The following is a 12,835-nucleotide window of genomic DNA, read 5'->3' as shown; positions in this document are numbered from 1 at the left end:
CAATATAGTTATATCTGTTTTTAACAGCTGCATCTATAGGGAGACAATCCTGCCTCACATGCACACCATGGCTCTAGTGACAGGGCACTGTTGAAGGGCAGTGGTTTGGTGATGTGGTGCAGGTAGCTGAAATATAAATAAATGGAATTTAAAGGGGGCCTCAGGATTTTGTGGCACCCTGTTATTTCAGTAACAATATGGTATTTTACAGAAAATGCAGCACAGCTAAGTTGTATAGCAAGAAATAAAGTGTACGTAGGTTTGAGAATTAGAATATTTTGTAGGTATATGCCTTTCTGTCATCTCCATAAGTATGTAGCATTATGAAATAAGTTTTCCCACATATTCTGTACTGTATTGTTTTGTTTTGTTTCTTTAATACTCTTTGTGTATTGCACATCCCCACCAGCTAGCTGTTGTATCCCTATAGTGCCCCAGGTAGTAAAGTAACCAGCAGGGTACCACTGACCAGCAACAACATGTTATTAAAGGTGACTAGGTGGCAAGTCAGTTATATAATATTTACAATAAAACTATTGTAATGCTGAGCAGAAACTATTCATGGCCCATATAGAAAACAGATTCTAAGCTGAAGTGGTGAAATATACAAAGTAAGTAAATGACTCATACAGCATCTGTGAAACCATGTCATTTGTTAATTTTAACAAGGTGTTTTTTTTCATATTTTTCCTGAATATTTTGTAGTGTGTTTCACTTCTGTCTTATTTAAGTATATTGTTGTAGTTATCAGGGGTTAGTTTATATAAAATGTTTTTCTCTTTTTTTTTAATGGCAGTCTGTATGATGTAATACTGTCATCTACGTTATTACAAAGATCATAGTGGAAATTTAGTTGCAAACAATGATATTAATTTAAATATACAGAATACTTGAATTATATTCATTTATCCTCCCTTTTCCTTTTGTGTCTTTTGAACTCCTCTTGGCACTGTTTTCATATCAGTATATAAGAAAGTCTGAACCCAGAGCTCTGTTTTCATGGCATAAAATGTAAATTACACTGTAGGTTTAAGTGTGGTCTTATGTTTTTTAAAATACTTTACTGGGTGATAAACTGGAAACTCAGAGTATAATGAATAGCATAATTAGTTATTTTACCATTTTCCCAACATACAGCATTCAACATAAAGAACCATTGTGGTAGAAAGTGATGGGGTAGGTCATGGAGTTCATTGTGCCTTTTAAATATAGTCCTCACTGAAATAATTGTTATTATGGGATACTTAAATCCATGTAAAAATGAATGCAACAGAGTCCCACATAACTCCATTTTTTATTAGGATATCCTCTCAGATGCTCACCAAATAAAGATTAAAAACATGAGGGTAAAGTAATGGAGTCAGAGCATGACACAAAATCCAAAAGCACCAGGCTGAGCAGCAGCATTAAAACATAATAATACTGCATAAAACATAATAACACTGTATGAAAACATAATAACACTGCATGAAAACATAATAACACTGCATTAAAACATAATAACACTGCATGAAAACATAACACTGCATGAAAACATAATAACACTGCATTAAAACATAACACTGCATTAATACATAATAACACTGCATGAAAACACAATAACACTGCATTAAAACATAATAACTGCATGAAAACATAATAACACTGCATTAAAACATAATAACACTGCATTAAAACATAATAGCACTGTATGAAAACATAATAACACTGCATGAAAACATAATAACACTGCATGAAAATTATATTAATGAAAAGAGCAAAACGCTTTGTTACACACCCTGTAGGAGACACTGTGTCCACCAACCCTTGTGACTCCAAATGCACTACCCCTGAGATCATTCACCTTTGTGGGAAAGAAAAGCGTCCATAATCTCAATGTTCAGCAACCTGAGAGTTAGTATTTCAGCAAGCTTTTATATTACTGCATTCAGAATAGCAGCACATGAATAAGGCGATACTGCGCTGACTACAGGCTCCTGAAGGTAATTTTCTTTGTGATCTTGGTTAACCTTATTCCAATTAAGAGTATATCTATAAATTACAAAAGGGCAATTTTATTTCCTCCAGGGTTGAACCACTTTTGCATTTGGTGTTATAAAATCACAATAGTGATACTGTGTAAATCATAAAAGAGAGATTGTAGAGACCATGTTCCTCTAATGTTGATTATGAATAGGTTTACTAAAGTTGGGAAAGTAAAAACATCTAAGAAAAATTTTTTCTACTATAAAGCTGATCAGGTCTGAAGACCTAATTGTGATCTGTAAAGAAAACTCAAAGTAAAGTTTAGAAAAGGCATTTGTATTTATAGAAAACTGTGACTGGATATATTTAACATTCGTGAATGTGTTAAACAGAGAAATAAAAAAAGAAAACAATTTTTGTTAAAATTTATGATTTAAGTGATAATGTGCATAGAAATAAAGAAAATTCAGTAATGCATACTTGATTGGATCCTAAATATAAAAGTTGTATAATAGATATATGAATAATTATTTGAGATCTTACAGAAATCTGCACATCTAAAACCTAAGAAGGCATTAATTTCAATTAAAATATGTTTTTAAACACCTTTGTTGAACTATCACTTGTGACACAGGCAGTCTTACATTTATATAAAAGTAATCAAACCGTATTAACAAGTTCACATGTACAAACATTATACTATATGTATCATTATACCTACTGTATAATCTAAGCAGCATTACATAAATTATTCAGATCCTGCTTTCTCTTAATCCTCATTCCTCCTCCAAAACATTTTTCTGCATGTATTGTTCCCACAATTTCCATTTTTTTCTATGTAATTGTAATACCTTTTTCCAAAGAGCCCACTTCCTGTTCTGTTATCTCTGTTGCAATGTAAACTGCTTCAAGTAAAGTTGGTTTAAATTTTGATTCCCATTTTCTAGCAACTGCTTTTTTAGGTGTCACCAGAATTAAACTTAGCAAGGCCTTGCTATGTCTAGACAATTCAGATCCTGTACCCTAGCTCAAAAAAGTAATTTCCTTAGTTACGCTCATTTGCTCACCCAGTAGGGTTGCCACCTTTCGTTTTGGCTAAAACCGGAGTAAAGCCAAACCCCTCGCATCACCAGTAACCCTGCTCACCACACCCCTCTCCTGCCCACATTCCACCCATTTTGTGACATCACAATGACATCACCTGGTGGGGAACGCCCACTTTTCCCGTTTCTGCTGACTGTTTTCAGCTGATTTCCTATGCTTTTCTGTAAAAAAGCATAGTAAATCAGCCAATTTACAAACTCTGATAGTCTGTTTCCTTTTTTGAAACAGTATACTGGAGTTTGTACAGTGTTTTATGGACTACTGGAGAATCAGTTTGATTTCTGGATAGTCCGGAAAAAAACACAGGGGTGGCAACCCTCTCACCCAGTATTCCTCACAGAGTACTCCACAGGGAATTTTTAAAGTCTGCCAACTCATTACACTCCCAAAACATATGTTGTCAGTTACCTCTTTCTTCCCCATCACACCTCCAATATTTGCCATCTATCTGAGGGAAAATTCTTTTGAGTCTGCTTAGAGTATAAACAGCGATGGGTGTAATTCATTACTGTAATATATCGTTAATGTAATATATTACATTTGTAAGTATTAATATTCCGCATTACCTTTCAATATAGTAATGCAGCAATAGTAATATATTATCTCTTTTCGTAACTAGTAATGCAAATGTGCATTACTTTTGCATTACTATTGCTTGAATTGAGCGTCAGTCATCTGTGCATTTTGGTGCTCAGAGTACAAATTGTTGTTGAAGGCTGATTGTTTCATTTTACATACTTTATGATTGAAATCACTCTATCATAGACATTGAAATAAATTTATTATTAAGATATCTATGCCCTGTACATCTATTCTATAGTGACATCATCAGACAAGCGTTTATTTTCCATTTTTGCTCATGCTAGTTTTTAGTAATTACAAATTAATTACAAATGTAAAGTTGAAGTTCATTTGAGTGATCTGTGTACACAGAAAATTTGAACTAGTTACAAATGACGGAAAAGACATTGATGTGAAATGTAAGCTATGTCTGCTAACAACGTGGACTTAGACAACTTTGGCAAACATGTCAGATTTAAAGAAACATCTTGAGATATCACATCCTAGCACAAATGGAAAGCTAAATACTCCCAAATTGAAGGCAGTTGATTCAGTTGCTGACAAGTTGGACAAGAAATCTTGGTTCTGGTCATGTCACACAGTCCATTGTGGATAGTTTGATCATTCACTTCATGGTGAATGACATGTAGTGTTTCAGCATTGTCAAACAGCCATCTTTCATCAACCTTGTAACTGACCTTCAACAAGGAAGGTGGTCATGAATGGGTGAAGAAAGAGTTTTGTGATATGAAAGAGAATCTGATGGAAACCTTAGCAAGTTTTTCAACTGTCTGCACTATGGCTGACATTTGGACCCATCAGAATCTCAATTTTTTGGCGTCACCACCCACTGGATCAACTCTGACACATTTCAATGAAAGTCACCTGCTCTGTCATGCTGTAGAATACAGGGGAGATACACATACAATCTCATAATAACAACAGTTGAGAGCATTCACATCATTTCCAAGATAGATCAAGACAGCTTTGGCAATTTTGTAAAGGCTTTCATTGTCTTCGCAGAATGTGAAAGATTTCAGACTACAAGCATTCTGTCCCAAGATGAGGAGGATGGTGTGGTGATTTACAACAGCATGACAAACATACTGAATCAGTCAGGGCAAAGTGAGAACATCTGTTTGCTGCCTCCCAATCTGAGATGTGCAGCACACACACTGAATCTAGTTGCTGGGCATGATGCCCAATCTGCTTGTGATAACAGACAGTATAAATAGATCATGCAAAGCACCATGGCCAAATGCCATGCTGTTTGGAACAAGGCTAGTCGCAGCACCCAAGCTGCTGAGGTGGTTCACAGTAAATGCTATCTGGCATTGATTGTTCCCAATGTGACGTGATGGAATTCCACTTTCTATGCGATGGAAAGAATTCACCACATTGCAATTTAAGTGGAAGGCTTGCTGAATGAGATATGTAAACAGATTAGAGTTTCCATATTAAGCCTGCAGAAATTACATTTGTTGCTGAGCTTGTGAAACAATGCAGCCCTTGACAATGGCTCTGGACATCCTGCAGGCAGAGCTGAACTGCTTCATGGGAATCCTGATCCCCACCATTATGTGCCTGAACAACAAGTTGTCCAAAGTCAGCCAGTCTGTAAAGCTCATTATGCCGCTAGCTGATGCTCTCTTAAAGGCATTGCGGCTCAGTTCGATCACCTTCTGGAGTGCAAAGAGCTCATTCTGGCTAGCATGTGCAGTTCCATTTGCAATGAATGGAAAGGGAAGAGTACAAACTCAGAGGCAAGTCTCCGCTCCTTGATGCCATGCAGAAACTAGATAAACCTGCAGGTGGTTCATCTGAAGCTTTTGCACTAACTGCTGAAAACAGCTTCTTCAGCTTCAAAGAGTCGGCATCAGTCAGTGTCAGCATATCTTCTCAGGCAGACATGTATCTGGTTGAGCCTTCCAGAGAAATATCTTTTCCTCAACAGTTCCCCTATAGTCAAAAAGATATTTCTGAACACTAATACAGCTCTGTCATCTAGTGCACCCATTGAATGTCTATTCAGTCTTGGTGGACATGTGCTGACTGCAAGAAGAAATAGACTCACCGACAAACACTTTGAAATGTTGCTCCTTCTTTGAGCCAACAGAAAAGTGTAATCCTTGTGAGTCTTTTTATAAGGTGGTATTTTGGTTGACTTTGATGCAATAGTAGTGTTGTTAGACCTATATGACATATTCTGTAGGCATTTTTGTGTCCTCGGAGTTAGTTTTAGCAGATTAGCCTAATGGATGTTGTCGAAAAGTACATTGAATAGGTTTTACAGTCTATGCCTAAGTCAGCACTGTCTATTGCAGCTGATCAATGATTTAGAGATATTGTGCTGAGGAACGGCTCCTGTGTGAATACTGAATCTTTCGGGGCATGAGCCCTGAAGTATCCACAACACTCTGCATGGATTCTCTATGATCAACCAACGTTTGTCTTGTCAGTTTTTTGCTATGTTCTATGTAAAATTATTTTTGCGATTAGATCTTTCACTGCTGATAATGGACAAAATTTGATGGATTGTTATGGGTCTTCTGTTGCTGTCTGTGTGTAGTTTGGTTTAAGTATTATTTGTGACTCTCTGACTATAAAGACTAGTCTGTGGGATAGTAAACTGTAAAATGCTATTCATCATTATTGTAACACTGTATACTTATGTAAAAGTAACGTAACAGTAATGCATTACTGTAGTTAGTAAGTAGTAATAGTAATATATTACTGTTATGGAAAAATAATAAGTAATAGTAATATATCACTTTCACTGAAAACTAACTAGCAATGGTAACTTATTACTTTTATTAGTAACAAGCACAACACTGGACGGCAGCGGTGGTGCAGCGGTTAGTGTTGCCTCACAGCAAGAGGCTCTCCGGTTCAATCTTCGGCTGGGGTGTCTTCTGTGTGGAGTCTGCATGTCCTCCCTGTGGTCGTGTGGGTTTCCTCCGGGTGCTCTGGTTCCTCCCACATCCCCAAAGACATGCTGCAAGTGGATTGGACATGCTAAAATTGGCCCTAGGCATGAGTGCATGCATGTGTGTGCCTTCCATGGAAGGTTGGGCGTTGGTCTGGCAACTCGACACCGTAAAACTCCACTGCCAATCATGAGTGGACAAGGTGATCTGCTGTGGCAATCCCTAACCGGGAAAAGCCGAAAGAGAGAGAGAGAGAGAGAGAGAGTAACTAGCACAACACTGGTTATAAAAGTATTCAAGCAAACACTTCCAGGAAAAAATGCTGAATCTTCTAGACTTTGTTACATATGTGTCCTCCCATTGTTTCTTTGTGAATTGCATATCTAATCTCTCTCACCAATCTTTTCTGACCTCTTCTCATTGATTCTTATAGTTATCATCCAATATTTTATATGCCCTACTGATTATCCATTTTTTAACAGCAACTTCTTTTCTAGATTCAATTAAGAACTCAACCAGTGCAGCTCTTTCATTTAAGAGTCGCCTAACCCTTTTTCGTTGTCTGTATTCTGATTTCAATCCCTGATAGGAAAGGCAATCACTAGCCTGCAGTGCAAATGTCTTCTTGCCCTCTTCCCATTTTATTATCTTTCCTTCTGTAATCATTTGTTCCCAACACCTTGTTTTTTTTCCAGCTTCCTCCAGTAAATTCTAGCCCCATTTTTTCTATTCTCTGTACCCATAATTGCAGTTATCCGTGTCGACCGAATATCCTTTCTCCATTTCTGTGCTGGCTTAGTTCTAAGTATACTTTCTACTACCTTAAGAATATAATATTTTCCTTTCTTAATTTCTCCAAATCTTTTGGGTTTCTAATACCATGATGGGAATGAACCCCATTCCTAAGTCAAAGTATGATTAAAGTTTATGAAATTAGTATTGTTTCTATCTTTGATGTCGACCAAAAGTGCTCTTCGCAGCACCCGCAATGTGCTTAGTAATGACTCCTTCTGCAATTCGTACCGAGTTACATGGATTGTTAACATATCTAAATACGATTGTATTTTTTAATAAGACCATTTGCTCCTGCTACTGTTGGAACTGTCTGGGTGTCTTTCTTCCACATTGTTCTCATTTTTGCCTGCAGATCCTGATATTTTATGACTTTGTGTCTCTCTCTACACAAGACACTGTAGTCACTGGGTACTGTGATTTCAATGATCAATGCTACTCTTGTCTTCTTTTCTTGGACCATGATATCTGGTTTTCTAGCATCTATCTTTTCAACTGCTGGCAATGGGTGATCCCATGTCATATAAAGTTCATCATTTTCTATGATGCTTTGTAGCTCATGTTTCCAGTGTTTTTCAGCCAGTTTAATACCATAATGTTTGCACAATCCCCAGTGCAACAATCTTGACATATTATTATGCCTTTCAGTATACAGTTCTTCTGCCATTAGTATGTCACAACCAGTAACTAGGTGTGCAACTGTTTCCAATTTGGTTTTACAAAACCTACATTTCTCTGTTTCTCCCACATGTTCAATGGACTTTGTAAACCAGCATGTATGTAGCCCACTATCTTGAGCTATCAGTTTTAACCTTTCATCTCTTGGTTTGAGCTCGCCACTGTTAACCATTCCTGCTTTCATTCCTGATCAACATGAGGTTCTTCCAGAAGTTTTCTATACTTGCAACTATATTTATGCTTTTTCCACATTTCTTGCCTTCTCATCTAGTCCTTCACCATATATTCTTTCTTTTGTTGTTTTGGCACATTCAGCTGCGGCCAGATTTTTATCTACTTCTGGCTTGATTTCCATTCCTGCTTGATGCTGATATGCTTCTGCTAAATTAATTAGAGAAGCCATCATAGATTTATTCTCCTCATGTTTCAAAACTTTCACTACATTTGGGTCTTGTGAGGTCAGCAGATTTGTGTGGAGTCCCACAGCTGCAGATCTATGCATGTAATCAATTTCAAGGAGGCCCCTCACTCCTTCAGAATGGGGAATATATAATCTTGGTATACACTGATTTTTATAAATCATTTGGTGAGCATGAAGCATCCTTCTTGTTTTCCGATCGAATCTATCCAACACATTTTGGGGCCAATCAGTCACTCCAAAACTGTAACTTAGGACAGGAAGAGCAAATTGGTTTATAGTTTGGATTTGTTCCTAGATGTCAGTGCTGTTTTCAGGATTAATTTAAGTCTTCTGAAGTATTCCTTACCAAGTTTTATTTGCATTTGTTTGTGTTTTATTGTTGATCCTTCATCAATTCCCAAATATTTATACACTCCTTCATGCTCAAGTTCTTTTATATCACATTCTTGTCCCAAACTGATGTTTTCCTGGTGCTGCATCTTTCTGCTTTAAAGGTTGCTTTTGCACATTTATCAAGACCAAATGACATTCTTATATCCTCTGAAAAGTTTTGACGACTTGCAGTTTTCAGTTCCTTATCTGATTAGCTATACAGTTTTAAATCATTGAGAAAGAGAAGATGGGAAGTCTTTACACTTTGTTGTTTTCTAGGAGCTAAATTATAGCCATGGTTAATAGGTAATATTCTTTGGGTCTATATTAAATCATCGAAAATTCAGTTCAGTGAATGGCATTTTCGGTGCTCTTACATTGAACATCCCATTCGTAGAACTGTTCGTACTGAGATCGCCGTACAGAGAAGATATTACAATTTGCCCTTTCCTCACTGTAGTGTGATCTTGGAGTTGGTATATATAATTAGTGGTGTATGTGTGTGTGTGGGGGGTCACAGCCCCCCACAAGAGCAGAATTCGATGAATGACATTTATGATGAAATGTCGTTCATAAATGAGGTCCTTTGATGATTTAATATTGACCCATATTCTTTGTGGCTGTTTTTATTCTCCTTAAAGATCAGTGTCCAATTCAATTAAAATATATTAAAAGGAAATAACTGTTTTGAACAAAACTGAATTTGCCAAAACAACTATACCCAGATAATTATGAAAAAGATCTTAAAGAAGGCAAACCCAAGGGGTTTGTCGGAGTTGATCCTAAAGGGAATAGGAAATTATAGCAAATAGTAGAACTATCTCATTCCTTCAGAGGAATTGTTTGTGTGAATTAGAGCATGTTATAGTAATTAAATTGGAATACAATGGTTCAATGCTAGGCTTGCAGAATCAGTTCATAGATAACAGGAAACTTTAGAAATTAACTGAGGATAATACGAGCCCATAAGTCAACAAGTCCAGAAGGTATTCCAGAGAAAGTGTTCAACTTTTCATTGGATGAATTGATTACTTTATTCTACAGCCTTTTTAACAAATATATTGAACATTGTGATAATCATCCATATTTTTGTAACACCTTTAATAAATTGTCACTTGGGACTTAGGAAAACATGCATTAATAAAAAAGAAAGCATCTTAATATTTGCCAGTTAAACACAACGTACATCACATATGTTTTCTTTGCTACTATCTTCAGTTCAACATTACAACATTCCTATTTAATATATTTATTAACAACCTCCCCACCTCCACTCAACATGCTAGTTTAGTTCAGTATGCTGATGACTTAACATTAATATGTGTGGATTCAACAATAAATAACTTGAAGACATTACCCAAAAATTTTTATCATCTGTAGAAACCTGGCTCAAAGAATCAAACCTCCTACTCAACCCCCCCAAAAAATAAGTTAATGCTTTTTCTCTCAAAATGCGGCCAAAATCAAAAGCAATCTTTTACCATAAAGTCAACAAATAATACTGTCACTGAAACTGTAACTCACAGTAAACTTCTAGGCATTATCAAAGATAACAATCTCAAATATGTTTAGCATATGCTGCACACCATTAAATATACACACCACAAACTAGGCTCCCTTTATAGAATCAATGGATTTCTTACAGATATTGCAAGAAAAACTACACCATCTTCTTATTGCCCACTCTTTTATATGTTGTTCCTAACCTAACAAACTTAAACAATAGTCAAATAAATAAGCTTGCCTCCTGCTAGAATAAAATAGCTAAATTCGTCACCAGTCTCTCTCATGGGACCCACCATTGTCATAACTTGAAGCAATTAAACTGGCTTGAACTAATCAACTGCCTAACATATTCACAATTAACTACAGCATACAAACTCATTCATCATCAAGAAAAAAAACCCTGCACTGCAAAACTTATCACTGCCCTACTGTGCAGCTAGGGACTTCCATTCTATTAAATTCTTACTACTCACATATAAGTCAAATAATATTGCAGGAGACTCACTCTACTTACAATACATTGCTAAAGTCTGGAATAGTATCCTCATACAAATAAAAATCTCTGACAAACTTGATAGTTTTAAACCACTTCTTAAACAATATCTTAACCAATCATGGTCCTGCACGTATTCATCACCAGGTCAAGACTTTGTGCTCACTGTGCGATACTCTCCAAATACTTTCCTTAAACAGAATACTGTCAATCTCTCACTGAAATACTCCCTGTGCAATCCATTAAGTTGCACATGAGCCTTCTGTTTAGTAACTTCCACCTCTGTAAAGTCTTAGAATGTATATGTGTATAAATAGAAATAGAAATGCAATTACTTTGTGTTTAACAGGAACTTAGTATAATGCAATGTAAGCAAATGGAGCTTTTCTCCCCAGTCGGACTTTCCCAGTAAACAAAAACCAATAAATAAATAATAAATGAAAAATGCTGAATTCCTACCTTCCCTTAAACCTCACTCCTCCTCCTGCTGAACACAATTTCCATGAACTTCTACGTAATTTGCTCCTTCCCTTTTCTAAAGATCCCTCTTCCAGGTCTTTTATCTCTTTTATAATATTCAGTACCTCAAAAACAGTTGATGTAGACTTTGATTTCCATTTTTTAGTAATTGCTTTTTGGCAACCAAAAGAATTAAGCTTAACAGGCCTTACTATATATAGACAATTCAGATTCTGTATCCCAGCTCAAAAGAATCATTTCTTTACTTAAAGCCATTTGCTCACTCAATATTTTTGACAGAGTACTCTGTAGGGAATTTTTTAAATTACACTCACAAAACATATGTTCCCAGTTATTTCTTTTGTCTCCATTACACCTCCAATATTTGCTATCTCCCTCAGGAAAAAGTCTTTGAAGTCTGCTTGGGGTATAAAAATACCCGTGCAAACACTTCCAAACAAAGATCCTAAACCTTCTGGCCTTGATTGCATACTAGGGAGCCATATGCATGCCTTCCCATTATTGTCTTGTAAATTACTTTTCCAGTCTTTCTTACCAATCTTTTCCAACCTCCTTTGATTGATTCTTAGACTTACCATGGAATATTTTATATGCCCTACTAATTATCCCTTTTTAACAGCTGCGTCTGTTCTACATTCAGCTGAAAACTTTACCAGAGCAGGTTTTTCACTTAAAATCCCCCTATCTCTTTCTCTTTGCCTGTACTCCAAGATCACCTCATGGTAGGAAAGGCACTCGCTAGCCTGCAATCCAAATATCCTCTTGGCCTCATCCCACTGTGTTAGTTTTCCTGTTTGTGTTATTTGTTCCCAGTATCTTGGTTCCTTTGTCAGGTTTCTCAGTAAATTCCAGCCCCCTCTTGCCTATTTTCTGTACTTGTACATGCAGTCATCTCTATTGGTAAAATCTTTCTCCATTCTTGTATTGGCTTAGTTCTTAGAATATTTTCTGTTGCTTTATGTATATAATATTCTGTAGGGTTGTTATGACCAACTGAAGGATATGTATCCACAATCCCCCTCTCTATTTCTTGAACCTCCCCCCGCTTCATTATCATCCCTTTCCACTTTGGAGTATAACCTTCTGCTTGTGTTATGTATACGAGCTTGAACGGTGTAGCTCTAAATTATTCCTTCAAATCAGGTAAACCAAAACCACCTTGTTCTATTAAGAGGATCAACTTATCCCACTTAACTCTTGCTCTCTTTTTCTCACAGATAAATTCCTTCAGTTCTTTATTAATTATTGCCCACAGCTTCTCTGTGGGTTAATAGAGATATGTCTGACCTGTATATAAGACTAAAGGGACTAAAAACATTTTCACAGCTTGTATCTTATTATCAATGTCCATAAAAAAGAGTTTACAGTTCTCAATTTTTTTAATTATTTTTTGTTTAGTCTTTTCCCACATATCATTAGTGTAACAGAAGCCTTTTTAATCAATATTCCTAAATACTTCATCTTATCACGTTCCCATAATCATTGGCATTGCTGAAGCAATTTGTGAGTGGGTATGTCATTTATGGTCATAGCCTT

At 36.3% G+C, this 12,835-nt stretch overlaps 1 protein-coding gene across 4 annotated transcripts in view; it reads left to right on the top strand.

Annotated features, from left to right (window-relative positions):
- Positions 1-12,835, top strand: part of LOC122806592 (basement membrane-specific heparan sulfate proteoglycan core protein-like) — a 1,657,353-nt gene that overhangs the window by 199,909 nt on the left and 1,444,609 nt on the right. The window lies entirely within an intron of this gene.

This window comes from Protopterus annectens, chromosome 7.part0 (assembly GCF_019279795.1).
Source record: "Protopterus annectens isolate FY-2018-M chromosome 7.part0, PAN1.0, whole genome shotgun sequence".
Lineage (NCBI taxonomy): Eukaryota > Metazoa > Chordata > Ceratodontiformes > Protopteridae > Protopterus > Protopterus annectens.
The sequence above is the reverse complement of the archived record's forward strand: the minus strand, read 5'-3'. Positions and strand labels throughout refer to the sequence as shown.